Source organism: Lissotriton helveticus, chromosome 5_1, assembly GCF_964261635.1.
Source record: "Lissotriton helveticus chromosome 5_1, aLisHel1.1, whole genome shotgun sequence".
Lineage (NCBI taxonomy): Eukaryota > Metazoa > Chordata > Amphibia > Caudata > Salamandridae > Lissotriton > Lissotriton helveticus.
This window is the reverse complement of record NC_136065.1, coordinates 2118251405-2118278343: the sequence shown is the minus strand read 5'-3', so window position 1 is coordinate 2118278343 and position 26939 is coordinate 2118251405. Positions and strand designations below refer to the sequence as shown.

At 46.9% G+C, this 26939-nt stretch overlaps 1 protein-coding gene across 1 annotated transcript in view; it reads right to left on the bottom strand.

Annotated features, from left to right (window-relative positions):
- Window positions 1-4657, bottom strand: part of LOC144754026 (uncharacterized) — an 82584-nt gene extending 77927 nt beyond the window's left edge. The window contains exon 1 of the mRNA XM_078641541.1: window positions 4187-4657. The gene's annotated coding sequence lies outside the window, so the exon portion shown is untranslated. The remainder of the gene's footprint in view (window positions 1-4186) is intronic.
- Between the last annotated feature and the right edge of the window lie 22282 nt (window positions 4658-26939).

The window sequence follows — 26939 nt, the reverse complement described above, 5'->3', positions numbered from 1 at the left end:
TTACAAACCTTTCTACCTGTCGGTACCACTCTACGGGCTTTTCTCGTAATTTCGGGAAGTCATTAGTAAAGGACACAATATCCTGTCGGGACCATGGAACGTACACATACTTTCCACCTGGCACTTCTCGCATAGGATATAATTGCTCTAGCTTGTCTGCTTCTTTTAAAACAAACTCAGAAGTCATCTGTTTTGATCTAATCTCTTCCTTTTTCTTTGCTCACCTTGCTTTCCACTTTTCTAATTCTCCCCATTTTTGCAACAGGTTTAACAATTCCTTGATCTGTACTTTCTTTCCTGACACATTCATGTTTTCTAGATCTTTGTCTGAGAACTCAGCTCTGTAGGGTTTTTGGAACGACTTTGATTTCCCAATATCTATTCCCATACTAGCTGCGGTGTCCGTTAATTTCTCATGGAACACCCTGGTATTACGGGTAATACTCTTACAGATAAACAGCAGCTCTTCCTCGGAATAGGTATTTAGTCTGTCCAATCCCACATTTCCAGCCATCAGTTCTTCCAATTCTATTCTTAATTTGTAAATATCTAAGGGTTTCGACTGAGGAGTTTGTCTTTCTAATTCTCGACTCCATCTTTCAATTTCTTCAGGAGTCACTACTGTGACATTTTTAGTACCTGAAGTTGACTCCATTTGAATTTCTCCGGTAGCGAAAGGAGTGTTTCTTCTCTGTGACCCCTTTCCTAGTTCCCTGATCGGTAAATCCATTAAAGAGACCTCAGATTTACTTTCACTCGCCTGATCATCTACAATTAAGGGCTCTTTTCTCGGCTGCACTACAGCTGGGGTAATGATCGGAGTTTTTGGACTCCCCTGTTTATCCCCATACAAAGGAACTACTGGTCCAATAGTTACCGGGATTGTCAAGGCCTCAGGGCTTGTATTTAATTGGGAGATTTTCTGAATCAATTCGGTTCTTTGTTTGGCCAGAGCCTCTCGCTCTCTTTCTTCCAATAACCTTCCTAGGGATTTCTCATGCAATACCTGCGGAGTCAATGTTGGGGCATAACTTGGGGCAGTAGGATGCGTCATACTCGGTCCTTCACCGTAATTAGGTTTTGAGAACGGATTTCCTGTGCTTAAGGGTCTTGCTTCACCCTCGTAAGGAGGTCTTGGACAGAAGTCTCTCTCACCTGAGTATCTTGACTCTTCACTAAATGGTGGTCTTAGACAGGTATCTCTGGCACCTATGGGTCTTAGGCCCTCATTATAAGGAGGTATTTGACAGCCGTCTCTTACATTTACAGATCTAGTCCCTTCCTGATAAGGGGGTCTTTGGGAAGCATCCCCTACACTAGAGGATCTGGGTCCTTCATTATAAAGAGGTGGATTCTTCATGAACAAGTACTCCAAATAATCGTCATCCGATTCCCCACTAGTTACCCAGTGTTTGGTCTTTTCTGTCTTTTTCCCTCCCACTAGTTCTTCTAGTGCCATCATAGGGTACAGTCCTTCTACTATCATGTTCTGTCTCCATTGTTTCATCTTTTTCTCTTTAGCTTCTCCACGCATTTTCGGGTACCATTTACTTATTCCTTTGTCAATTCTAGGTCTGTCTCGTTCAAAGGCCTCTATCTTCCATTCCTCTAAAGCTTCATATTGCGTTAGTCTAGGTCGGGGATGTAAATCATTCATCCGGGTTCTCAAATTGAACAGAATCCGACTATTAAAAGTACCATCTAACGGAAATGCCAAAATTCCGTAATTCTTCGTGTATTCCACCCAATTTTCCAACCATACACACGAGTGGTACCCTTTATCAAACATCATGAAAGATGCGGGTGTATTAGGTGGTGGAATGACAACTCCTTCTCTAGTTTTAATCGGCTTATCCTTTTTGAAATATTTCTTCACTGTCTACAAAAGTCATTTTTCTCTTGATTCCGTACATACTGTGAGGTCTGCCTTTTAGCATCTGTTCTTTAGCAAATCCCAAATACTTTGGATCAGGTAAAAATTCTGGATACCACATATACCTTTCCGCAATTTCCCTTTGTTTACAAAATCACTTCCAATACAAAAGCGTCTTTTATTTTCATGCAACCAATCAAATGGGCAATTTCAAGTAACCTCGACCAATGGGTGCGCGGCCTTTTCGCGAGACAGTTTCTCCCGCTTCGGCACTCACCCCTCTTCTACAATTCCCAGCTCCGCTACACACCCGCGGTCTCTACCAATACCAGCGCGGCACAGAGTGACGTCAGCGCAGCTCCGCAACTGACTCCCTCCTTCTCAAGGTAACGGAAACTTTCTTTCCCTCTTAAAGTGCAAGTGCTCTAGTTAATTTACGACGTAAAACATTCGCCACTGTACTCGAGTGTCTAAAAAGGAAAGATATGTTTTACTGCAAGTAAACCTCTTCTGTCTACTTTTCATACACTACGGATAGATCTCTTCTGCCTACCCTTCACTCAAGCATTAGAGAACCTGCTACTTCTTTGACTCATCCACTTCTTTTCGGGATATGTACTAAGTCTAAAGTTTCACTAGCGAACCCTTTTGCTATCAATCAAGCTTAGACGAACCTGCTACTCCTTCCGTGTGACCCTTACTAAGTTATATCACAATAGAAGTTTTGCCAGCGAACTGCTTGCTATCATTTATTCAACTTTTCATATAGAAACCCTAATTAGCGCTTCCAGTTCTGCCTAACCATGCACTAATTTTCCTTGAGCCAATGACCTCACCACGGCGTGGATTCTCCTCACCACCCGCTATTCAATTCCCCGGGGATTCCAGACAAACATATAACAATCACTAACGAGTTTTGTTAAAACATATATCAATATAGCAGCAAGAAAAACAATTTAAAACATTTCATAATTTTTTAAAGCAAAAAAACATTTCACGTGATTGATCAATCTAGCAGCAATAAAATGTTCACAGTTTAGCAGCAAATAATCCTTTTAGCAGCATCCAACCTACCTATCTTAACTAGTCCTACCTAACTTTAACTAGTCCCTAACCATCATCCTGCTACCAGAAAATTACTGATAGAGCGCGCAGGTCACCCGACCAACAATTTTACCATCTACGTATCGGGCCCATATATTTCCAATTTACCATATTTATTAATGGGGCGACCATACACTCTACTATCAGTAACCATATGTTCCTTCCTATTTATTCCTACTGTACACGACTTACCAATCCACCGTTACGGGTACCTATGATCACAATGGATGAGGGAGCTAGCTGTAAAAGAAAGGCAGATACAAAGTACCAACTATTGTAATTTTCTTTACATTCATAAATGACCACAGACTCGAAAAAGTTTCAAAACCTTTATCTAAGGTTAATCGATTTCTGAAAGCATTAGGTTTACAGTAATTAAACTATCGATAACCAAGATCACAAAGAGCACATATCCATATAGGAAATAAATCAAGCCAACCATTTATGAGTCTGAAGGAGGGTAAGAACAGGGAACATGCTAATCAGAATTGTCAGAGTATAGACTTTAATTAGAATACCTAAAGACGAGGAAGATTGAGGAACATACTATAATTGTCACAGTTGAAAAATACCCCTGCTATATGGGTATGGAAAGAACTTTAGTGTATCTTATGAGAACTCTGGGATACCATATGACTATGGGAAAGGTAAAAAGTGGGACACGCTAAAGTTTCAGAACCATCATTTAGTTAGCTTAAAAGAAGATAAAATAAAACACATCTAAATTTCATGAACAGTATCGAGAATTGTACCTAAAGGAAGAGGAAAAATTAGGAACATGCTAGAAAACAATCAATAATGTATGAGCTTTTTCATTCAGTAGTTTGCGGAAAACATGGAAAATCAATATATGCAAAGTATGTCTTTATTAAAGCAAAAAGACAGAAAAATAGAAGGTGCAGTATAGAGTTTCAGCACTATATTTACCTAGTATGGTGTGAAGACCAACCCTGGCCACGGGTCAATTAAGAACGGGGGGAACCCCAAGGAAGGACAGTCAAAGTAGGACAGCAGGTGCAGAATGGACACCCCAGGACAGGACAGGAAACCCAGATTAGGATCAGGACAGGACCACCAAGGTACGACCAGCACCCGCAGTTCGGACGCAACGCCTGCGCTCCACCCTCTCTGCAGCTATCGGCCACAACCCCGATTGGGTTATCGATTTCACCAGCAAAGTGCTCCGCCAGCACTTAAGGTTTCTCTAACAAAACTTTCTGAGTCTATGATAATTTCGGACAGAGTGCTCCGTAGCCTTCTGTATCAGTCACCTATTGAGTGCGTTGGGTCAGTGACAGGTCAGCTATTCGGACAAGTCGGACAATTTCTCTAGCTAAACCTAGGCTAGTTATACTGTTTTTGGGTCAGTGTACCATCCCCCCAAATGTTGCAAGTGTAAGAATCCCAAATTTCGATTGGTCCCCAAGTAGGATAGGTCAACACACCAATCACATTTCATTTCTACAAGCCTGCATTTACATGATCTGGGACCGCCTATTGAATTTGGGGTTCCTATGACCTAACATTCTCATTACAATAGTACATCTATGAATTATGATACATTGAAAACAATTCAGCTTCTTCTGCTAGGCGAAGGTGCATCTTCCAAGGCACATCTTGGCTGGGACTTCGGGTTGGCAGGTTTTCAATGCCACCAGCAGAAGACTGTCATGCGCAGAAAGGCTGTTCGATATGGAATCACGAGAGTTCCTCGGGCCCCAAATAAAGCGATACATGAAAAGTAAGCGAAAACAATTTAGAAATACAGAAAAAATGAATACACTGTATACCATGAATATCTACTCTATACCCCGTACTTTATAATATCTATAGCGTTAGGGTAAATGCATAACAAAGAACTTTGCAAAAGCAGCTTGGCAAGCACGGAGCATATGAGAAGACAAAGCGGCCATATTAGCTGTATTGCGCATTGAGGAAAATTGAATTTTGCCTTGTCATGTGTCCCTACGTGTTCCCCATCGCATGTTATATGTGCATGATCGATATGCATATGTTCCCCTTGCCCGAATAAAGACGCAATTACAGTTGTGTCCAGCGTTAGTATGCCAGTTATCTAGTCTCTCCTGAAAGCAACAAGTATTAGGCCTATGTTGCCAACGTTTTACATTGTGCACGTTAATTCATCGGTTTGTCCCCGTTTTCTAGGCCTCAAAGGGCCCGGACACCAGATTCAAGCTCCAATCTCCTGAAACCACACCGAGGAGCGATGTAGCCCCTCCCGCATCCCTGACCCTTCGCTTACTTTCTGCCAAGCAGCGCGGTGCCCGGCCTGGCCTGCCTGCCTGTCTGCCAAGAATATGTTATGCCTCTAGTTATCAGTTCAGCTCCCCGTCTTCACATTCCTAGCTAACGAACTGCATAAATATCTTCAGCTATAGTCTAGTCTTTCTGTCTCCATGCAAGAGAATTATTGAATTAATATCCATAGAAGATTCATAGCACACGCAATACATAAAGAAATATATGCATGCACCAGCCTTAGTGTCAAGTAGCCTTTACCCTGATGACATTTAGATTCTATCAACATGTTCTCCAAACACGAGATATCAGATATGCTATAGGCACATGTCGTCCTGACATCCCAGACTTTAGTCTCCTCTTCTAGTGCAAGAGTCAGAGCCCCCAGTTCTCCCTAGTTACACGTCATGGCCCGTTTGCGCGCACCAGTAGGTTAAAGGTTCCAGCTGCCCAGGTAGCCCCCTCCATGTCTCCACCCATTTATGACACTTCTGTGACGTTCTCATCACATGTCTTCGTGCTCGCCCTGTGCACGCCTTCTTTGTACGCCCATGTGTTCTTATCTTACGTTTGTCACTTGTTACGCCTACTGTATTCAATGCAATTGTAATGTTTTACTATATATACTATGTACTGTTAATGAGACGTTGCAGCTGCCATTCCATTCTGTTACAGGCTGTTCCGATCCTGTCCCTTCCCTTGTGTCAAATTAAAGCCTGTTCAACTCAGATACCCCGGATCCTGCCTCTTATTTATTGAGCTATCTGTTTTAGTTAATGTATAGAAAAATAGTACCGGTAATTAATTATTTATTTACCACATAAATGGCGCCCGAATAGGGACGAGCCCCTTCCCCACGCGCCGGAGATGTAACGCATGCCCCCTGACCCTTCTACAGCCGTGACGGAACTCTACCGTGCACGTGCAGATATTTCTGCTTCAAGTCTCCCTCAGGCCCACGGAGGAGACGGAGACTGCGGTCCGGCATCCAGACGAGGCGGTGAGGAAAGCGGTTCATTCCGACCAGAGCCCAAGCCGAGAGAGCAAGGTCCGAGGTATCCGGAGGCCCACCTGTTTCCGAAGCCCGAAGTTCGAAGCGCATGCGTAGTAACCAGACGTCGTAGCAGTCCAGTCCAGTCCGAGGCCTTCAGTTCTGCTTCCCGGTGAGTACCGTTGCTGGGGGAGTATCTAGACGGGGTCATTAGTTTGTCTCCGGTCCGATGGGTTTGGGTACGCAGATCCAGTCCGACGTGTCCATCTAGGTGGATACGGTATGACGTGTCTCTTTATGAGACCGGTATGTTCTGTACTGTTTTAGCAGTGCATCCAGTAATTCTAGTAAGTCCGTTCTCGAGAAATTCAAGCGTTATGTTTTCAGTGTATCAGGTAGTATTCTGTTCGAACTGTTATTAATGTATTTCTATGTCGTCGAATGAGTGATTTGTTTGCCATTTCATTACTGTGATTATTGTGTATTGTGTTTAAGTTCAAGTACGACTCAAATATGCCTCTGTTTTCGAAGTTACGTCAGATAAAAACCAGAAAAGGGTTACTCGAAGAATCAGTTCCTGTCCCTCCCAGGGACAGTCCTGGACATTTCATGTATCACAAGCATGGCCTAGATGCCATATTATATCTAGACTTATGGGTGGATTATACAAAGAATCTTGAAGAGAAATATAGATGGCCTGTATCAGGTACATGGGATGCCGAGTGCATCATGCGAGTAGAAGAAGCATTATGGAAAAAGAAAGCCAGACAGTCCCAGAAAGATGCCATAGAGTTATGGCGTAAAGAATCTCATAAAAGAACCGAGAAAGAATTCAGAAAAGCAGAATTAAGTAGGGAATCTTCTGAAAAAGCCCAAGAAAGGGAACTTCTAGAAGAAGGTGAACGAGTTAGAGCAGAACAGTCAGACAGACAGAGAAATGCCCTTATTAGAGGTATGTATCCTCTTCTTGCCGAGGGCTTGCCGAAGGCAACCCCGGAAGTACCCTGTAATTTACCGCCACCATTGGTCCCGACTAAGCTACGTCATAAACCGACTGCAGCTGAAATTTTCCTTTCGTCCTATTTGGACGATACAGTCCCAGAATATGCAAATCCTATTCTGCCTGCTCAACCTCAGCACCCTGTTAATAATGTAATTCCTGTTCCTCCAGCCACTGGTCCCGGGAACCCCGTTAATGTGCCAGTACCCCCGGACCAGCCCACATTACGTGTGCCCGTTTTGCCAGTCACTTTACCAGCACGTTCAGTATTAACTGACGATTCTAGTTCAGGAGGAGCAAGTGGAGGTGCTCCTATCACCCCGCCTCAAACAAGGCGGCGGACGCTGAGAGATGTAGCGTTACAGCGTACGCCAAAACTGGCTACGTATGACGCCCTCAGAAAGTATCTTACTGAGTGTGGACCTGATTGTAGATATGATCCAGTACCAGGCGAAGGTAGCATGTTAATATATTCCATACGTTTACGACGAGTTGCAAGCTTCTTGGTTACCATATCGAATATGGAACCACATCTAGACAGAATATACCATTTTATTCAAACAGGGGAGAATCCAGAAAGTATTCACGAAGCAATGGCACACAGGAAAGTCGAGATTCAAGGCATGATATTGCAATTTCCGATAAATTGTTTAATAAGAGAACAGGATTATCCTGACAAAAACAAGGACGATATGAAAGTCCTGACAAGATGGAGTGACAATATAGCAGAAGGAAAACACAGAACACAAAATTGTATAGAATCCATGTACAAAAAGATCCGTAAAGAAATTATAAGTACACACCAAAAGGAGGAAGAAAAGAGAGTAGCCGAGAAAGAGAATGACTCTTCAAACGAAGAGGTAGATAGCGAGAACCCCACCAGAATAGCGTATGTAGGTAGAACGAGAACTTCAGATAGACATTCACGTCTAGATTACAAGAAAGTTTTTCCTCCTCCCGTACCAGAACAGTGTTCTCTTGAACAAGTATTCCAGGCTACAGATAAAGTTCTGAAATTACGAATAGGTTATAGTGAACTTAGTACCATGCATGAACAGGAACTAGCCCGATCAGCAGTCCGATGGACTAGCGATTCCACCACATATTCAGACGAAGTAGTGGCTCAAATGTTTCTGAAACTGCCCCCAGCCGAACAGCGACTGGTGGGTATGTACATGATCCAGCACCTCATTACACAGTACGAGAGTCAGCATTCTGATCCAGGTCCGTTATATAATGTACTGAACGAGTTACTCCTAAACAGATGGAAAGGTCTAGGTACCGATTTAATTAGCGTTATTTTAGAACAGCGCCACAAATACAGAACGTTCCTGAATCCACATTTTGTTCCTGTTCCACCCCCAGTAAGAAAATCATTCTACATAGACAGACAGAATCCGTTGCGAGAAGTACATCCAGTTAAGGGAGAGGGGGGTAATCTCGAACGAGTATTTGTTTACACCCCTATCACGAAAATAGAACTTCTAGAAATGAAAAAGTTAATACCCTGTCACGATAAAGATCCAGCAGGGTTTCACCGTGAATTAAAAGATATGCTCCGTATGGGAGAATACACGTATCCTGATATCATCAAAATGTTAAAGGTCCTGTTGCCCGCGGGCATATATGAAAAACTCAAAGAAAAAGAATGGGAGGTGGGAGAGAAAAAGATTGATTGGACCGCATTAGAGACTGAAGATAACACACGAGTCCCAGGTACTGGTCTTGGGGATAAAGCTAAAGCATTGCCCGAACTGTTAATACAAGTCTTGCCAAGATTACTAGCTACGAAAAAGGAAGATTGGGATGCCATCTCAGCCTGTAAACAGAAACAAGACGAAGACACTAGTGATTTTTATTCCAGATTTGAGAAATGTTTCATTATTATTATTTCATTATTCAGGCACTCCACACCACTTGGAGTCAAGCTAGCCGGGCTGAAGAGAGGTGTTACCTCGAAACCGGTCCGGTCCTCGGATGCTTGATTCCGTTCTGGGAAGGACATGGCTTTTGTAGTTCGGACTGGACTGTTCCCATGGGGCAACAGGGTCAGAGCTGATTTGCATATCGCCATTGTCTAACCCAGGGTGGTGTGGAGTGCAAAAAAACGATGGATTTGGGCCCAGATCTTTTGACTGGGGGAGTGTGTGACATTGATCCACATTCAGTCCATCACTTGTTGTTTTTGCAATTGCCGCCCTAAGTGCGCTGGGGATGCCCAGACGTGGGTCCCAGGCACTCCACACCACTTGGAGTCAAGCTAGCCGGGCTGAAGAGAGGTGTTACCTCGAAACCGGTCCGGTCCTCGGATGCTTGATTCCGTTCTGGGAAGGACATGGCTTTTGTAGTTCGGACTGGACTGTTCCCATGGGGCAACAGGGTCAGAGCTGATTTGCATATCGCCATTGTCTAACCCAGGGTGGTGTGGAGTGCAAAAAAACGATGGATTTGGGCCCAGATCTTTTGACTGGGGGAGTGTGTGACATTGATCCACATTCAGTCCATCACTTGTTGTTTTTGCAATTGCCGCCCTAAGTGCGCTGGGGATGCCCAGACGTGGGTCCCAGGCACTCCACACCACTTGGAGTCAAGCTAGCCGGGCTGAAGAGAGGTGTTACCTCGAAACCGGTCCGGTCCTCGGATGCTTGATTCCGTTCTGGGAAGGACATGGCTTTTGTAGTTCGGACTGGACTGTTCCCATGGGGCAACAGGGTCAGAGCTGATTTGCATATCGCCATTGTCTAACCCAGGGTGGTGTGGAGTGCAAAAAAACGATGGATTTGGGCCCAGATCTTTTGACTGGGGGAGTGTGTGACATTGATCCACATTCAGTCCATCACTTGTTGTTTTTGCAATTGCCGCCCTAAGTGCGCTGGGGATGCCCAGACGTGGGTCCCAGGCACTCCACACCACTTGGAGTCAAGCTAGCCGGGCTGAAGAGAGGTGTTACCTCGAAACCGGTCCGGTCCTCGGATGCTTGATTCCGTTCTGGGAAGGACATGGCTTTTGTAGTTCGGACTGGACTGTTCCCATGGGGCAACAGGGTCAGAGCTGATTTGCATATCGCCATTGTCTAACCCAGGGTGGTGTGGAGTGCAAAAAAACGATGGATTTGGGCCCAGATCTTTTGACTGGGGGAGTGTGTGACATTGATCCACATTCAGTCCATCACTTGTTGTTTTTGCAATTGCCGCCCTAAGTGCGCTGGGGATGCCCAGACGTGGGTCCCAGGCACTCCACACCACTTGGAGTCAAGCTAGCCGGGCTGAAGAGAGGTGTTACCTCGAAACCGGTCCGGTCCTCGGATGCTTGATTCCGTTCTGGGAAGGACATGGCTTTTGTAGTTCGGACTGGACTGTTCCCATGGGGCAACAGGGTCAGAGCTGATTTGCATATCGCCATTGTCTAACCCAGGGTGGTGTGGAGTGCAAAAAAACGATGGATTTGGGCCCAGATCTTTTGACTGGGGGAGTGTGTGACATTGATCCACATTCAGTCCATCACTTGTTGTTTTTGCAATTGCCGCCCTAAGTGCGCTGGGGATGCCCAGACGTGGGTCCCAGGCACTCCACACCACTTGGAGTCAAGCTAGCCGGGCTGAAGAGAGGTGTTACCTCGAAACCGGTCCGGTCCTCGGATGCTTGATTCCGTTCTGGGAAGGACATGGCTTTTGTAGTTCGGACTGGACTGTTCCCATGGGGCAACAGGGTCAGAGCTGATTTGCATATCGCCATTGTCTAACCCAGGGTGGTGTGGAGTGCAAAAAAACGATGGATTTGGGCCCAGATCTTTTGACTGGGGGAGTGTGTGACATTGATCCACATTCAGTCCATCACTTGTTGTTTTTGCTTTTGTCATTATTAATAGCGGTCTAAAAACAAGTAGTGAATCGTATCCACATCTTTTTGTTACTAAACTAGTTGAGAATTCTTTACCGCAAGTTAAGAATAGAGTATTAAAAGTCGAGAGTACTTGGCAAGCTAATACTCCGTCCCAAATGCTCCAGATGTTGCAGTACCACCAGAATAGAATCAGGGAAGAGCAAGAATACGAAAAGAGACGTATGAAAGACACGAAAATGAAAGTACTTGTTGCACAGTCTGTTCAACCAGATAGTCAGAAGAGGGGTCCGAACCAGACTAGTCATTCTGCAGCTCCCGTTAAAGGGACATGCAATTACTGTAAACAGCCAGGTCATTATATAAACGAATGTGCAGTTCTGAAACACAACATAGCTACTGGTAAGACGAAAGAGAGATCGCGCCCTCCTAGACAAGAACATGTTCCGCAGAATTCGCAACCACCGCAGAACGCACAACAGACAGTTACCGTACCGCAGCCTATAGCTGCCACACAACACGTTACACAGCAGATGTACCAGTATGCACAGTCAGATTATCCAGAATATCAGCAGTATTCATGAAACAGCCTAGAGAGGGAGGTTGGCTTGCCTCTCATCGAGATTCCTGTAGATCAAGAGGGTCCCTATGTACACAGTCAAGTATTAGGGAAAGACAGAAAGTTTCTGATTGATACAGGGGCAAGTAGGACTACCATCAGTCATGACGAGGTTCCAGGGACTCCGCTCTCAGGCTCTAGAAATGTTTCCCTTGGATTTTCAGGAAAGCCTATTGTTAATGAAATATCGAAACCAGTTTCCCTAGAAGTTGGTCCATTGTCCCGAACTACTGACTTGTTACTTACGAAATCATGTCCAGAAAACTTACTAGGTATCAAAACACTGAAAGAATTAGGAGCAGTCATATGTTGCTCCCCAGAAGGAGTGAGATTGTTTTTACGTGATTTTAAAGGTCATTATGTGTTACGTGATTTTGATCCAAGATTATTGAATGTACCACAGCATTTATGGGCGTAAGGTCCAACTGATGTAGGTTGTATGCACATCACACCCTATCGTGTTACTTTGAAACAAGGTGTTGTTTTACCACGAATCAGACAGTACAAATTGCCACCTGAGGCGGTAGCAGCCTTATCCAAAATTATTGACGAGCTCATAGCTCAAGGAGTAGTTGTAGAAACTGACTCCAATGTATGTAATTCTCCAATCATTCCGATTCTTAAACGTACTGATCCAAATGCACCTCCAGTCTATCGATTAGTGATTGACCTTCGAGAACTTAATAAATGTATCATACCACAGTACCCAGTGGTTCCAGATATTTCTTCCCTATTGACTGCCATTGATTCCGAAGCAGAGTTCTTTACTGTTATTGATCTCAAGAACGCATTCTTTAGTGTCCCCATTCATCCAGACAGCCAGTTCCTTTTCGGTTTCTGTTTAAATGGAAGAAGCTATAAATTCACACGAGCTCCTCAAGGTTTCACAGAAAGTCCTAGTATTTACAGTCAAGCACTTAAAAGACAACTAGACAGTATTCACATGCCAGCTGACACTGCCCTGCTCCAGTATGTCGATGATCTATTAATCACAGCCCGTACAGAACGTGACTGCGAACGTGCGTCACTTACAGTCCTGTATTTTCTGGCCGAGATGGGGCACAAGGTGTCCCCTTCGAAACTACAATTCTGTGTCCAGCAAGTGGTATACCTTGGACACTTACTGTCCAAGAGGGGTAGACAGTTGACACCTGACCGTATCCAGTTAATAGCACATCTTCCACAGCCCAAGACACAGAAGGAGGTACGAGCTTTTATCCGCCTCACTTCTTACTGCAGACAATGGATCCCTCAGTACGCATATCTAGCCAAACCACTGATACAGTTAACGACACAGGAGGCAGCCACATTGACTGTCCTCCCTTGGACCCAGGAACATACACTTGTTTTTAATGAGTTAAAGAAAGCTTTATGTAAAGCACCTGTTCTAGCAACACCAAACTACAGTAAGCCTTTTACACTTTTTGTCACTGAACGTGATGGTACAGCATTATCTGTTCTCACGCAAGATCAAGCAGGACAACACAAGCCTTGTGCTTATTTTTCTAGCACATTAGATCCAGTAGCCCAGGCTCTGCCTGCGTGCCTCAAGTCAGTTGCAGCCACAGCCCTAGCTATCAGACAGAGTGATTCCATAGTGTTAGGACACTCCCTGACAGTACAAGTTCCACACTCCGTGGAAGTTCTTTTAAACCGAACACAGACTCAGCACTTGACAATTGCACGTTTAACAGGGTATGAACTGACACTGTTTCAGCCACACATAGAAATCAGACGCTGCAACATTTTAAATCCCGCTACACTGTTACCCTCAGTTACTTCAAATCCTGCCACACATGACTGTGTGGAAGTTATTGACACCATGACAAAGCCAAGACAAGACTTGACAGACATTGCATTGCCTGATCCCGACCTGACACTTTATGTGGATGGTTCATGTATGAGAACAAGTACCGGAGAACTAGTAGCCGCGTATGCAGTGACTACTGAAACTGAAGTTATAGAAACACATCGTATTGACACCCTGTCTGCTCAAGCAGCAGAGCTCATCGCTCTGACCCAAGCCTGTATACGAGCCAAGAACCTGAAAGTAAACATATATACAGATTCACGTTATGCATTCGGAGTCGTACACGACTTTGGAGTGCTCTGGCAAGAGAGAGGTTTCATGACCTCTCATGGAGCCAAGATTCAGCATGGCCCCCTCATTCAAGCTCTGTTAGATGCAATACATTTACCGACAGCCATCGCTGTTATGAAGTGCAAAGCACATACGAGAGGCACTGACATAATTTCCCAGGGTAACGACCTGGCAGATCGAACAGCCAAGCTTACAGCTCAGATTCCAGACATTCCAGTTAACACGACACAGACAGACGTCCCAGTTCAGACGACTTGTATGACAGTTAAGGACCCTACACAAGATGTCCTAGACATCCAGTCACATGCTACTCCCGATGAAATCAAGAAATGGTCGGAACAAGGAGGGGTCCAGACAGATCAGGGATGGTTGACGAAGGGAAAAGCCACATGGTTTCTCCCCGACTCTATGGTTCAAGTCATTATTAATACCGCACATAGTCCAGCACATTTAGGAGAAAAGGCCATGTTAGACAGCATCCAGAACCTCTGGTTTAACAAGCATTTACGAGCAGCAGCGAAGCAGAAAGTGCGTACCTGTATGATCTGTTGTCAATTCAATCCAGGTAAAGGTGTTCCGGTGGAACAAGGTGGATTCCATCCTCCTGACCACCCTTTTGAAGTCCTCCAGATGGATTATATTCAGATGGATCGATGTCGAGGTTTCAAGTATGTCCTCGTAGTTGTATGCGCTTTGTCCAGATGGACAGAAGCATATCCAGTCCCAGATTACACTGCCGCGACCACTGCCAGGCAGTTGGTTCGTGAGTATTTCCCCCGCTATGGATTACCGAGGGTCGTGTATTCAGACAACGGCCAGCCATTCTCCTCCGAACTCATGAAACAAGTATCCCTTCTGTTAGGGTACCAGTGGAAGTTCCACTGTGTACGACATCCCGAGGCAGCTGGCCTCGTCGAGAGACATAATCAGACCCTGAAAATCCGCATTGCAAAGGTATGCGCAGAGAAAGGCGTAGATTGGATGGTAGCACTGCCAGTCGCCCTTTTTTACATGAGAATGGTCGCTCACTCCCGTTCAGGTCTGTCCCCTTACGAGGTAGTTTTCGGTCGTCCCCCAAACATGTGGGGTACACCTAGGCCACGTACAATTACCGATGTTGACAGTAATATGCTGACAGATTACCTGGCTTCCTTGATGTCTGCACTACTCTCTTGTCGTTCACAGGTCGCCGCTGCCTTTCCAGACAACACTCAAGTGAAACCGCACGAGGTCATACCAGGCGACCTCGTTTTGATTAGAAATTTTGATCGTTCAAGTCCGCTGGAGCCCCGCTGGAAGGAACCGAAGCTCGTTCTGATGACCACAAGGACCGCCGTCAAAGTGGAGGGCCGCAAGGGGTGGTTGCACTCCAGCCACGTTAAACGATTCCATGGACTCCGTCCAAAGACTTTTTTCAAGGACTGCCCCGTTCTCAAGGACTGCCCAGATACTGACTCTAAACTTCCCCTGTTAGAGAAAACTCCACAGCAGGAATATAAAGAAAAATTAAGGTCTAGTAAGTCAGCCAGTTTAATTGTCTAAGTCCCTCTCGGGTGAAACGGTTAGACAGGTTCCTGACATGTATGAGATAGACCCTCATAGTGAGAGAGTTAATCGAAACTCTAAGAGAATACGTTATCGGAAAAATCTTCGAAGTCGATGCATTGTCACTTTATTGTTTATGTTATTCCTGAGTCTTACGGTTATATGCATAAGTTATGTTTTACATGTATATTTTCCTCCTATCGTTTCACATGTACATTTTTCCTCTAATGTTACAGTAGAGCACACATTTAGTGAACTGCCTCCTCACGAGTTATCCTATCGTCTTGCCATGCGCAACAATACTTTTATCCGAATGTTACACTATTCACACCAGACCAGCAATGCCACTAATTGTTGGGTGTGTGGTCGACTCCCCCCTTTCCAGACACCGAAGGGAGTTCTGCCACTCTTTCCCTATCCGTTTTCACACAATGGTTCGTGTGGAGCATGGTTTACGATAACATCATCCTCAAACGATAAGTCCCTTTTGAATAGAACATGTTTCCCAGACAAGGAAGGTCTTTCCCATAGAACAGGGTTAGATCTAGAAAATGAAGTATATGATCTAGGTAATTATTCCTCGAATTTCATGGTTTTGAATGTTCAGTCCGAGACTACTCCAGACTTGCCTGCTATTACAGTCCTACCAGTCAAAGGCGAATTATGTGTCAGAAAGAATGGTTCAGTACATCTAGGACACAGTGATTGTAATACTGTGGTCGAGTATAGTGACAGTGGGAAATCTACTTTCAAAGCCTCACGTCATTCTTATTTTGTGTGTGGTCAGACTGCATATGTTCGTCTGCCCCTAGATTGGGATGGAACATGTTACATTGCCTTCCTACTGCCACCCGTTTTTCTAGCCCCATCCGATTATCACAGAAACACACATCTAGTACACGTTAGACATAGAAGGGAGACTGAGTCCCCAATTGTCGATCAAACTGAAACGGCTTTAGAACAGTATCAAGACTTCAATAAAGGTTTCTTTTTCTTCATAGGTCCTGTCCAGAATAGTAAGTTAATACATAGACTAACTAGAACCCTTGAAGCAGTAGTGAATGAGACTACTTCCGCTCTAGGTAACTTAACTGAAGAGCAATCTGCTATGAGATTTGTCGTGCTTCAAAATCGCCTTGTCCTTGACGTCATACTGGCCGATAGGGGCGGATCTTGTAGAGTCATCGGATCTAGTTGCTGCATTTTCATTCCTAATAACGCACCGTCTGTATATTCAGCTATAACCAGACTTCATAAAATTGCCCATCAGTTACACCAGAATCCAGGCACCTGGACATGGTCCGGTTGGCTCTGGAGTATAATATCTGCCTGGGGATGGAAAGTACTGTCATTCCTGGGTATAGCAGTAATGATCATATTCAGTTGCTGTCTCTGTTTACAATGTAGCCCTGCGATTTGTGGCTTGTGCGCTACCTCTTGTATTCCGAGTCCAAAGTCCCGTTCCAAGAAGATTCGAGACGAGCAAATGATGCTCTATGAACAGATAGATGGTATCATGAATATTGATGTTTCCTGATGGAAACGTAGGGCACAAGGAGGGAATGAGGAAAATTGAATTTTGCCTTGTCATGTGTCCCTACGTGTTCCCCATCGCATGTTATATGTGCATGATCGATATGCATATGTTCCCCTTGCCCGAATAAAGATGCAATTACAGTTGTGTCCAACGTTAGTATGCCAGTTATCTAGTCTCTCCTGAAAGCAACAAGTATTAGGCCTATGTTGCCAACGTTTTACATTGTGCACGTTAATTCATCGGTTTGTCCCCGTTTTCTAGGCCTCAAAGGGCCCGGACACCAGATTCAAGCTCCAGTCTCCTGAAACCACACCGAGGAGCGATGTAGCCCCTCCCGCATCCCTGACCCTTCGCTTACTTTCTGCCAAGCAGCGCGGTGCCCGGCCTGGCCTGCCTGCCTGTCTGCCAAGAATATGTTATGCCTCTAGTTATCAGTTCAGCTCCCCGTCTTCACATTCCTAGCTAACGAACTGCATAAATATCTTCAGCTATAGTCTAGTCTTTCTGTCTCCATGCAAGAGAATTATTGAATTAATATCCATAGAAGATTCATAGCACACGCAATACATAAAGAAATATATGCATGCACCAGCCTTAGTGTCAAGTAGCCTTTACCCTGATGACATTTAGATTCTATCAACATGTTCTCCAAACACGAGATATCAGATATGCTATAGGCACATGTCGTCCTGACATCCCAGACTTTAGTCTCCTCTTCTAGTGCAAGAGTCAGAGCCCCCAGTTCTCCCTAATTACACGTCATGGCCCGTTTGCGCGCACCAGTAGGTTAAAGGTTCCAGCTGCCCAGGTAGCCCCCTCCATGTCTCCACCCATTTATGACACTTCTGTGACGTTCTCATCACATGTCTTCGTGCACGCCTTCTTTGTACGCCCATGTGTTTTTATCTTACGTTTGTCACTTGTTACGCCTACTGTATTCAATGCAATTGTAATGTTTTACTATATATACTATGTACTGTTAATGAGACGTTACAGCTGCCATTCCATTCTGTTACAGGCTATTCCGATCCTGTCCCTTCCCTTGTGTCAAATTAAAGCCTGTTCAACTCAGATACCCCGGATCCTGCCTCTTATTTATTGAGCTATCTGTTTTAGTTAATGTATAGAAAAATAGTACCGGTAATTAATTATTTATTTACCACAGCATGAGCAAACATTTCCCACCAGAACTGCGAGTACGTCACGTCACGTGAGTGTGACCAACGCATGCGCAGACTAACTTCCCGCCAAGCAGCGGCCATTTTTAGTGGCAAGCTTTCTTATGGTTAATAAACACATAAGCAAGCATCTCTTGGATACCCCAGATGTCTAAATGAAAGGAAATTAGTAAGACAAACATGTTGGTTATATCCCATTATTGTTATTCGAGGTTCTTGATACAAGCAAGCCGCGTAACGTGCGAATTCTTGCTCCATCATTGGTGCACCTCAGGTTTGAACCCGGAGATGCACAGCCAGGCATGCCTACGCAAAAGGATTAAGGGGTTTATCCCTCCTGCTGTAGTGTCTGCGCTGCCTAGGGCACAGCGTATAGCTGCCTTTGATATTTGCCTACCTTCAGTGACTAACTCTTCTCTTTTTGTACTGCTCTGGGAGAGGTTGTAGCAACTCTTCCATGTAACCCCAAGGGACCCTGTTACAGTGTGATAGCCAACGCACAGAGTTGGCTATGCGCCATTGATTTGCATGGCCCACTGTGACCCGGTTTCCTGCCGCATCTGTGCATTTGCTTTCCTTATCAGGAGGAGGCGCATCTCCAGTACTCTGGGAGGCTGCCCTCTGCCTTTGTTATATCCAGGGGCTTTTGGGTGTCCTCTGATGTAAAGTGGATCCATAGGTGTAGGAAGGTAGATCCCTGACTATGGTTGCCCCCAACTTTTTGCCTGGTGTTTTGCTGGTTTTCTGACTTAGTTGACCTGGGACCCTGCTCTCTCTGTAAAATGGATTCCATGTACCTTAGGTACATATCTAATTGGATACTGAGTCACCTTATCAGTCCCTGTACAGTGTACCTTAGGTACCCAGGGCATAGGTGTACCCAGGGCCTACCAGGGGCTGCAGCATGTATTATGCCACCCCTGGCTGGCCATCCAAATCTGACACAACTGGCTGCACGACAGCTGGGGCAAGGTGGTGTAATCACCCTTTGCTTTAGATATAGTATACCTATATCTAAACCTAAATGGGCACACAGATCTCCTATCAGTCACTCCTATGGCAGGCCTTGACAATCCTGAAGGCAGAGTGCTTGGAATCGTGTGAGATGGTGCTCTGGCATGAGCTGAGCCTGTCTGCGGCTTTCGGGATCTATCCCTTAGCCGTTTCCATGATATCGCATACCATATACTCTTAAGTGCATTATAATCCTCGCGGTTAAATGCCAACTCTGGTATCGCTTTATCAAAACATGTCGAGTAAGGTGTCATACGAATTGGAATACTAACCCCTCGCCAATTCTGGCGACGGGGTTAGCATTCCACCCTTCTAGAGGGACACGACATGCATGTAACCTATAACCCCGGTTAAAGTCAAACAGAGCCTCAGCTCCACAAAATGGATGCTGCCACCGAGACACAAGTCTGCCCTCCTGCTGCTCGGAGTCCTCCCAGAGCAGGAGATAAGGACAAAGGGTTTCCTGCCAGGGGCGGTGCCAGCACCGTCCCAGACAGGATTTTGTGTATCCTAGGTAGGCAGGGCTTCAGAGGAAGGTGACTGCAAGTGGCATCCTGGTGCTCACTGTGCATAAGCCGGCTGAAACCAGTTCCAGGGGCACTCCAGCCCCTGGCCTGGGGAAAGCCCGCCAAAGGAGAGGGGTGTAACCACCCCCTCCTGGTCCCACCCATAGGGCAGGACCTAGTCGCGTGCCAGCCCCCTTTTCCCAGATAAAGGTAGGAGCAGGCCCCCTTCCAAATTAGATCATCTTTGGAATCAAGACACGACTTTCTGCGAAAGGACTTCAAGATTTCCTTCTTCAAGATTCTCCCTTGTGACTAAGGAGTAGTCACCCTGCATCCGCAGGCACCATCGCAAGAACACTGCGGTCTGCTGTAAGTCCTTCCTCCGGAATCCGACTGCCCAGCTCGACAAGACCCGGCTTCCCTGGCACCTCCGACCTCTACTCACCTCTACAGCCAAGCTGAGAACCGTGAGTGCGACGAGACCTCAAGGGACCGATTATTGCCAAGACTGCACGACTTCTGCACAGCAAGCCCGCCGAGTAATCTCCTGGCGAGTGCTTTGGGGTCCGAGAAGCCCCGACCCTGAGCAGCTCCAGCACCGAAGAGCAGCCCCCCAGCATCTCCACGATCGGCGTGGGGCCCTTCTGCTTTTTGCTGCTCACCGCGTTGTTTGGCTACTAGCCCGCTGGCTTGTGGCCTTCTGAACGACGCCCGACGACATCACTGCTGCTGGTCTGGTTGCTCCAGACTGGCTCTTGCTCCCTTCCAGAAGAGGAGCACCCCGGACCCTCCTGGTCCACTCAAGACGCCATTTTGAGTCCACCGCGTGGGCTTGAATTAGCCAAGGCTTTGTTGCCCAATCCTGGGTACTTCGACGCCGACAGCTTCATCCATCGTGGGACAGCTCGCCTCTCCATCCTGGTCGCCGACAACGCCTCCTGGTCCGTGAGATCTGCAGAGCACAGCGTCGCCCACTCACCTAGTCGAGGTGACTACCATCCGGTGCCCTCCTGGTGCCCACTGACTACTGGCTAGTAGTCACGAACTTGGTCCCCTCTGCTTTCAGGTGTCATCCATCTTCAAGATCCAGGCTTGGATCACTTCGAACTCTCTTCACTGGTCGCCTGCCAGCATCTTTCTTCCAGGCTCCTGGTTCGTCAACGAGGATTCCCGACGTCTTTTGAGACATATGCAGCTGCAGCCCCTGGGCTAGGTAACTTCGGCATTTCGGTGCCCCAGCATAGCCTCACTATCCAAGGGTCAGGATCCACTGTCGTTTTCTCCCTACCAGGTCGGGTTCGCCCGTGAACACTAACTTTAGCGTTACTAGCTACCATAGACTTTGTCCCGCATCCCGCGTGAGAGTGCACACTCTGCACCCGAGTCCCCTAGGCCTCCTAGAAGTAATCTAACGATTCCCTAGTCAAGTCCTAGCGATTCCAAAGCCTATTAGTACTGTACTTACCTGCTAGTAATTTCGCATTCCACTTTGAGAGTATATGGTTTTTCGTGCCCCTCGGGCATTTGTATATACTGTGCTAACTTAAGTATTTTCGTAAGAGTTTTGTTGTGTGCCTAGCACCCTGTCCTCATAAAGAGTACAGGGTTGTTGTGATTCTAATAAATACACTGTTTATTTTCATAACACTTGTGTGGTGTCCTTTCACTGGGTGTTCAAGGGGTAATGTGATGGTAAAACAGCTGGCTTAACACGCCCTCTAGAGTCTTAGCCTTAGACTGCTCGTATCCATGCTACTAGGATAGCTGGTCTATAAGGTTGACTTACAACCAATCATCAATAAGGGTTGTTTGGACTGATACATAGTGATCACTAGAATAGTGAGCACTGCATATCAGGCCAACTTCTCACATTGGTGAGCAGCGGTTGGGATTTGAGCTTGCTGTTGTTTTACCACACATATCCTAAGAATATCTTGTGAAAGATCACATAAGTACTAAAGGTACATATAACTTAGCTTAGAATACTCTGAGTTCTACTGAACCAGCTGTTGTAGCTCCTAGGGCCTAGCACACCCTAAACTACAACTCTAGCAAGGGATCAGTAGGCAAACATATAGTGTAGGTAAGTGCACCACTTACACCTCACTAGAAAAAGCATGTCTACCCAAGGAGAATCTACTGAGACTCCCCTTGTGGATGTTGACCCTCCACAGGTCAAATCAAGATATGCAGCTCTCAGTTTTCAGGAGATGAGACAAGTGTGTACCTCCAGGAAACTGAAACAGGGGTCTAACCCCACCATTCCCTTTTTAATAGGTCTCTGAGAGACTTATGATGCGAGAAAGCTTTCTCAGCTAGATGGGAATATGCCAGCCTTAGAGGGTACCTTTGGGGATCCAGACCTCCCCAACATTGTCAATGAAGTTGAGGAGGAGGATCAAGGGGAACTCTCTGGGGACGAGGTAGACAAAGGTCTTGAGGTAGTCAGAAGGCTAACTAGGGCCAACTTAGACTTGCTTGGGCTAGGATCTGGGGGACCCCCAGTACTGACCCTAAGTAGGCCTAACCTTGGAGTTAGGAGAGATAGATCTCTTTCTAGGGACTCCAATAGATCTCTGCACTCTAGTGCCTCTTCTCAGAGGAGAAGGAACTCTCCCCAGAGGAGATTGACTTCCCCTCAGAGAATGGAGCATGAAGCTAGGATGAGGCAGGCTGCTCTGAGGATTGAAAGGGAAGAAATTGCCCTGGCCAAAGAGAAGCTTGCCTTGGCTAGAGAGCAGCAGATGAGTGGGCTAGCTCCCACTGGTGGCAGCAATCTCCCAAGAGATAGAGAGAAGGGTTTAGATACTAAACACCTGACAAAGATAGTGCCCCCCTTTAAACAAGGGGATGACATCCAGAAATGGATGGCTGCTTTGGAGAGGGCCTGCACTGTGCAGTGCATTCCCCAAAGTCAGTGGGCAGCTATACTGTGGCTCTCCTTTGATGGCAAAGGTAGAGATAAGCTCCTCACTACTAGAGTTGAGGATGCTAACAATTACCAGGTCCTGAAAAATGCACTGGTTGATGGGTTTGGCTTAACCGCTGAGCAGTACGGGTTGCTGTTCAGAGACACCCAGAAAACTCATTCTCAACACTGGTCTGACTTTGTTGATTGTGCCACTAAGGCTTTGGAAGGCTGGCTACTGGGTAGCAAGGTTACTGACTTCACAGGATTGTATAATCTTATTATGAGAGAGCAAGTCTTAAATAATTGTCAGAACCAGTTATTACACCAGCACCTGGTAGACTCTGATCTGACCTCTCCACAAGAATTGGGTAAGAGGGCAGACAAATGGGTCAGAACCAGGATTAGGCCTAAGAACCAAGGTGGTGACCAGAAAAAGGAATCAACCAAGCCTCAAGAGAAGGATGGGAATAAATCTCCAGATCAAACCACATCAGGGCCCCAAAAATCCTCTGAGGGGGGTGGGTCCCAGAATCCTTCTAATAACCAGAAGAAACCTTATTGTTATCCCTGTAAGCAGGTGGGTCATTTGAAAACTGACAGCAGTTGCCCAAAGAATAACAATAAGGAGAACATACCCCCAAGTAACATTCCCAAGCCTCCTGTTACTACTAGTAGTAATCCCCCAGGTGGTGGGAGTGCCCCCAAGAATTTGGGTGCATTTACTTTGGGAGTTCCTGGGGACCCTGGCCTAACCAGGTCCCCAAACTTAGATACTCTTGTCTGTGAGACTGGCATGGGGTTTGCCAACTTCACCACTTGTCCCAACACTTTGGGCAAGTACAGACAGGAACCCCTCATCAATGGTATAAAAGTTGAGGCCTATAGAGATACAGGGGCTAGCATCACCATGGTGACTGAGAGTCTAGTCCCCTCAAGGCAACTTTTACCTGGTGCCACATACCAGGTGACCAATATTGATGGAGTACAGAGAGATCATCCTATGGCAGTGGTCAATCTCAGCTGGGGAGGTGTCACTGGCCACAAGAGAGTGGCAGTGTCACCAAACTTGCCTGTAGATTGCCTACTGGGGAATGATTTAGAGCTCTCAGCCTGGGCTGAAGTAGAGCAAGAAACCCATTCTAAAATGGTAAACATCCATGGTAAGGTTAGTGGGGCAGTGATAGCCACAGCCCCAGTCCAAGATATCCTCCCTGAACAGGTCAGGAGGGCTGTACCAGTCACAGCCCAATCTCAGACAACTTCCTTCCCAGAACAGGTTGTCAAGGCTGTGATGGTCACAGCCCACACCCAAACTGAGCCCCCTCCTGAAAAGGTTGGGAGAGTTGTGATGGCCACAGCTCAAACTCAGACAGATGACAGTGTTGTGAAGCCTGAAACTATGGATCACTCCACTCAGACAGAGAGTATTGAGGAGGAAGAGAAATCTCCCTCCCACCAGACTTTAGGAAAGGATCAGCCTCCTCAGGGAACTGATCTGACCCCTTGTGAGGAAACTGCCACAGAGGTAGTCAGGCCTAGCCTGGCAGAGCCCTTGATGCCAGTGGACCCTTCCAAGGTGGGACCCAGTCTGGAGCAGGTAACCTGCCCCTCTCTACCCTGCCTCAGTCAGCCCAGGGCTGTAGAGGTCAGGGAGGCCAGTGTTGGACCCCAAAGGGCCCCCTGTCCAAAAGAATTCCCCAATCAGCAGATTAAGGGCACTGAAGCTAGTAGTCCCAGCCAAGTGAAAATAAACAAACTCCTGAGGGATCCCCCTTAAAATTAGTTAGGGACCTCCCACAGATGGACACTGTTGGACACAGCCAAACTTGGGACCTGAGGGCCCCAGACCTGACCTGTCCCTCCAGTAAGCCAAACAGAGGGACCCAACCTCCAGCTGTAGGTAGCCAGAGGTTGACCCTGAGAGCCCAAAACAACTCAGTCTTGGAAAGGAAGGCCTCTATGGTGGATAATGATTGGAGGAAGCTGAGCCCAAAATTAGTGGAGCCTCACTTCAGTACTCCATTTCAGCACCAGCCTTTTACTTTGCCAAAACACACCACAGGTAGAGATTCCCTATGGTGGAGACCCTCAAACACCCTTAGGGTGAGGGATTGCTTAGTGGACCATGAGGTAGGGGGTAACCATGCCAGTGCTGGTACTTCCTTATATGGCCACTCAGGCAATATAGGCTTACCTGGCAAGGCTAGCCTTATCTCCTTTCGTTTGGGGGGGGTTATGTAGGAAGGTAGATCCCTGACTATGGTTGCCCCCAACTTTTTGCCTGGTGTTTTGCTGGTTTTCTGACTTAGTTGACCTGGGACCCTGCTATTCAGGGCCCCAGGCCTACTGCTCTCTCTGTAAAATGGATTCCATGTACCTTAGGTACATATCTAATTGGATACTGAGTCACCTTATCAGTCCCTGTACAGTGTACCTTAGGTACGCAGGGCATAGGTGTACCCAGGGCCTACCAGGGGCTGCAGCATGTATTATGCCACCCCTGGCTGGCCATCCAAATCTGACACAACTGGCTGCACGACAGCTGGGGCAAGGTGGTGTAATCACCCTTTGCTTTAGATATAGTATACCTATATCTAAACCTAAATGGGCACACAGATCTCCTATCAGTCACTCCTATGGCAGGCCTTGACAATCCTGAAGGCAGAGTGCTTGGAATCGTGTGAGATGGTGCTCTGGCATGAGCTGAGCCTGTCTGCGGCTTTCGGGATCTATCCCTTAGCCGTTTCCATGATATCGCATACCATATACTCTTAAGTGCATTATAATCCTCGCGGTTAAATGCCAACTCTGGTATCGCTTTATCAAAACATATCGAGTAAGGTGTCATACGAATTGGAATACTAACCCCTCGCCAATTCTGGCGACGGGGTTAGCATTCCACCCTTCTAGAGGGACACGACATGCATGTAACCTATAACCCCGGTTAAAGTCAAACAGAGCCTCAGCTCCACAAAATGGATGCTGCCACCGAGACACAAGTCTGCCCTCCTGCTGCTGGGAGTCCTCCCAGAGCAGGAGATAAGGACAAAGGGTTTCCTGCCAGGGGCGGTGCCAGCACCGTCCCAGACAGGATTTTGTGTATCCTAGGTAGGCAGGGCTTCAGAGGAAGGTGACTGCAAGTGGCACCCCGGTGCTCACTGTGCATAGGCCGGCTGAAACCAGTTCCAGGGGCACTCCAGCCCCTGGCCTGGGGAAAGCCCGCCAAAGGAGAGGGGTGTAACCACCCCCTCCTGGTCCCACCCATAGGGCAGGACCTAGTCGCGTGCCAGCCCCCTTTTCCCAGATAAAGGTAGGAGCAGGCCCCCTTCCAAATTAGATCATCTTTGGAATCATGACACGACTTTCTGCGAAAGGACTTCAAGATTTCCTTCTTCAAGATTCTCCCTTGTGACTAAGGAGTAGTCACCCTGCATCCGCAGGCACCATCGCAAGAACACTGCGGTCTGCTGTAAGTCCTTCCTCCGGAATCCGACTGCCCAGCTCGACAAGACCCGGCTTCCCTGGCACCTCCGACCTCTACTCATCTCTACAGCCAAGCTGAGAACCGTGAGTGCGACGAGACCTCAAGGGACCGACTATTGCCAAGACTGCACGACTTCTGCACAGCAAGCCCGCCGAGTAATCTCCTGGCGAGTGCTTTGGGGTCCGAGAAGCCCCGACCCTGAGCAGCTCCAGCACCGAAGAGCAGTCCCCCAGCATCTCCACGATCGGCGTGGGGCCCTTCTGCTTTTTGCTGCTCACCGCGTTGTTTGGCTACTAGCCCGCTGGCTTGTGGCCTTCTGAACGACGCCCGACGACATCACTGCTGCTGGTCTGGTTGCTCCAGACTGGCTCTTGCTCCCTTCCAGAAGAGGAGCACCCCGGACCCTCCTGGTCCACTCAAGATGCCATTTTGAGTCCACCGTGTGGGCTTGAATTAGCCAAGGCTTTGTTGCCCAATCCTGGGTACTTCGACGCCGACAGCTTCATCCATCGTGGGACAGCTCGCCTCTCCATCCTGGTCGCCGATAACGCCTCCTGGTCCGTGAGATCTGCAGAGCACAGCGTCGCCCACTCACCTAGTCGAGGTGACTACCATCACCTCGACATGCCCTCCTGGTGCCCACTGACTACTGGCTAGTAGTCACGAACTTGGTCCCCTCTGCTTTCAGGTGTCATCCATCTTCAAGATCCAGGCTTGGATCACTTCGAACTCTCTTCACTGGTCGCCTGCCAGCATCTTTCTTCCAGGCTCCTGGTTCGTCAACGAGGATTCCCGACGTCTTTTGAGACATATGCAGCTGCAGCCCCTGGGCTAGGTAACTTCGGCATTTCGGTGCCCCAGCATAGCCTCACTATCCAAGGGTCAGGATCCACTGTCGTTTTCTCCCTACCAGGTCGGGTTCGCCCGTGAACACTAACTTTAGCGTTACTAGCTACCATAGACTTTGTCCCGCATCCC